Genomic DNA, 3,936 nt, shown 5'->3' on the forward strand with positions numbered 1-3,936 from the left:
GAACCCTTTGTGACTCCTTAAAGTTGAAATTTCTGGCTCTGTGCACTGAAGAGGGGTTTGTACAATAGATGCTCTTAAGTCAGGTTGAATTAAAAGACAGATTTGTGTGAACAGAATTGTGCCAGGAGGGCTTTCTTCAGGGGTGTCTGGGAACATCTGAGACAGAGCATTAGCCTTTGCATTCTTGGATCCGGAACGATAAGAGATATGAAAATTAAATCTTGAGAAGAATAATGCCCCCCTCGCTTGACGTTGTTGTGCTTTTTTAAGAACAGTTTCCCGCACATTATTTATTAAGTAATTTTTAACGAAGATATTTTTAAGATACAAAATCAATCTATCTGACACAGTCTATACATGTGAAACGTATTCATGGAGACAAGTGATCATAAAAAATAGTTACATTTATTGGTTGACAAAAGACAAATATTTACATGAAATTAAAATACAGATTGCATTACTTGATCATTTGACAATTAATGGAAATACCCTCAAACTGGGCGTAGTAGTACCTTGGACACAATGTCACCATGATAACTTCTTCAGTAGAATCAATAACCTTTTGATAATTGACAATTAAACAGAACGTCTGTATTTCACACGTCCAACCATTACTATACTGCAGGTAAGTAAGTGGTTAACAATGTGAAATAAATTAGACGTTTGTTTGTCAATAAAATTGGCAACTATGCAAAAAAAGAAATTTATAATGAAAAATTGAATTGAGAGAAAAAATCTAAAAGGCGGTTATTGATTCGGAAGAACGATTTTCAATAATTGACTACTCAAAACATCAATATTTAGGAGAACATAGAAGATATAATAAATCAATATTTACCCATTCCAATATGGCTATTAGTGTGGTGTCATGGTTATGCAGTGATCTTCCTATGTTTGATTACCTTCCCTCATGTCTTCAGAATAAGAAGCTAGCCACTTCCACCTGGTGGTTTTTATAACCTCTCCTCTAAGCATGGCTCCACCCCAGGCCCTGTCAGGGAGCCCTATATTAACCTGTGCACTGCAGGCCTCAGTGCTGATCAACCATTGTGTATTCTTTGTGTGTTAGCCTCCTGTTTCCTGCCGTGTGCTCTGCTACTGGTTTCCGTTACCGACTTTGGCGTGTCTTGACTATCCTTGTATGCCTGTGATCCTGACCTTTTGGCGTGTACCCGACTATTCTTGTCTGCTTGTGGCCCCGACCTTGGCTTTGTCCCTCACCATCCCTATCCTCCTGTTGCCTACTGTGGGTGTGACTGGGGGACCCTGGGGGTCGCGACCTGGAGCCAGTTGCAGCCAAGTCCATCCTCACCACTGGAGGCTCTGGTGAACACCTGCTGGCTCTTAGACTCCGCGCCCCAGGGAATCTTACGCTCTAACCCCAGTGGGATCTGTCCCCCGTCTGCAGCAGTCAGCTGTAGGGTCCACAATCTTGCGGTGCACTCCTGATCCTCCCGGTGTGCACCTGTCACCTCGCCTCAAGGTGACCTGACAGTTTCACCAGCCATGGACCCAGCTGACGTGCCGCTTCCTGCAGATGATCCATTTCAGAGCTTAGTTCGGCGACTTGAGACCCAAGAATCGCATCAGACCCAAGTGATGCAATTCCTTCAGGATTTGGCATCCCGTTTTGAACAGGTTCAGGCCTCATTAGGACCCCCGGTTCAACAACCTCAACCGCTATCTGCCGCTGCACCTATCGCATCAGTTGCAGCCACACATTCATTACAACTACCAACTCCGGTCCGTTTCTCTGGGGACTCCAAGGCTTGCAGGGGGATCCTTAGCCAGTGCACAATTCATTTTGAACTTCTGCCCCAAAACTTCCTGTCCGATCGGGCAAAAGTCGCATATATCATATCCCTCCTGTCCGGCGAGGCGTTAGCCTGGGCCGCCCCTCTGTGGGAACTGAATGATCCAGTGGTTTCTAGCCTGTCTGATTTCTTGAAACTTTTTCGGAATATCTTCGAGGAACCGGGTCGTGTCTCCTCAGCGGCTAGCGCTCTTTTACGTCTCCGTCAAGAGTTCGCTTCTGTGGGACAGTATGCTCTTCAGTTCCGTATCCTCTCAGCTGAATTGAGCTGGAATAATGAGGCCCTAGTTGCAACCTTTTTACATGGCCTCTCTGATAGAGTGAAGGATGAATTAGCAGGAAGATCCCTTCCTGCTGATCTGGACAGTGTCATCACCTTGTGTAACCAGATCGATATTCGCTTTCAGGAGAGGGCCCTGGAAAAAAGACGCCAGCACTCCCCGTTCTTTAGGCAGCCTGAGTCCCCAGTCCCTTCTCCTCGATCCGAGGAGCACCCCCTGCCTACCGAGGAACCTATGCAGTTGGGCTGGACTAAGTTATCTCCCGAAGAACGCGCTTGGCGCAGAACTCTGGGCCTATGCCTCTATTTTGGGGCCAAAGGTCATTTCCGTGACACTTTTTCTCTTCGTCCGGAAAAACGCTCAGGGCTAATACATCTGGAAGGTGGAGTATTAGACCCTGAAATATCACCTTCACCTTCTCGTCTTCTCCTTTCTGTGTTGCTTCATGTCGGTGCTTCCTCTCGTTCGGTCTCAGCACATCTGGATTCCGGAGCCGCTGCCAATTTCATGGATTGGGAAACTGCATCCTCCATGAGACTTACCCTTTTGCCCCTTACAACACCATTGGTGGTCTTGGCGATTGATGGCACGGTTCTCCCAGGGGGCCCTATCCGCTTCCAGACTATTCCTGTTAAGATGTCAGTAGGGACACTCCACCAGGAGTGGATATCCTTCCTTGTCTTACCTAAGGCTTCATCTCCTATCATATTAGGTCTTCCTTGGTTTCGGCTCCATTCTCCACACGTTGACTGGTCTGCTGGACAGATCCTGGCTTGGGGTTCCTCCTGTTCCTCTTCCTGCCTACTCAAAGGTACCCCAAAGGAGAGACTTCCTGTTACCACCATCCCAGTATCTTCTGCTTTTTCTGCTGTATATGGTGATCTCTGGGACGCGTCCTGCAATAGTCGGACTGGTGCACTCTCTGGGTCATGTGGTACTCTGGATGAGGAGCCCACCTATGAACCTGAGTCGATCATTCACTCCAGTTCGCATAACCATTTACCTTTGCCTGTCCCTAATCTCCCTTGGACGCACAGCCAGGCTAATTTGTCTGCAAGTTCCAGAGTCGCTATGCCTTGTGATGCGATTGAGATGGTCGCTACATCTGACAATACTATTCAGTCGGCCTCCGCACCACTTATGCCAGTCCAGCCCATGCCCAATGAGCTTCCTGCTTCTTGTTCAGGACCTTCTGTGACCCAGCCTCTCCCTACTACTACTATGTCCGTTCAAACCCATTTAAGAGGCTCAATCCATCCTTTGGATTGAATACCTAATTCGGCCAGGAGGGGTTTTCAATCTTTTTCTCAGGGTTCTGTTTGTGTTTCAGCTATCCAGCTTGACTCTTGCGACATGTCACCCTCTAACCAACCTGACCTCAGGGATCCACTGACCTCTGCCCAGTCTGGTGGTTCTGTTATGGATGCCCAACTCAACTTTAAAGGTGTGGGGCTCCCTGCTCAGACTCCTGATCCTCTCATGCCCTTACCCATTCCTAAAAAGCCTTTAGTCCTCAAGTCCTCTCGCCCTCTCCCTACCTCTGCTTTGGTCTCTGAGGATAATCTAAAATACGAGGTTAGTCAAGTTTTGGATTCCCGGCTCCGTAAAGGCATTCTTCAGTACCTCGTACTTTGGAAAGGGTTGGGTCCTGAGGAGAGGTCTTGGATCACTGCATCTGAGGTCTTTGCTCCCTGTCTGTTTAGGAGGTTCCATCTGGAGTTTACCTTTAAGCCTGGACCCAGGCGGGGGAGGGGGAGGCCTCGTAAGAGGGAGGGTACTGTCATGGTTATGCAGTGATCTTCCTGTGTTTGCTTACCTTCCCTCGTGTCTTCAGACTAAGAA

This window comes from Lithobates pipiens, unplaced genomic scaffold, assembly GCF_037356315.1.
Source record: "Lithobates pipiens isolate NorthernLeopardFrog02 unplaced genomic scaffold, aLitPip1_a1.2 Scaffold_30, whole genome shotgun sequence".
Taxonomy (NCBI): Eukaryota; Metazoa; Chordata; class Amphibia; order Anura; family Ranidae; genus Lithobates; species Lithobates pipiens.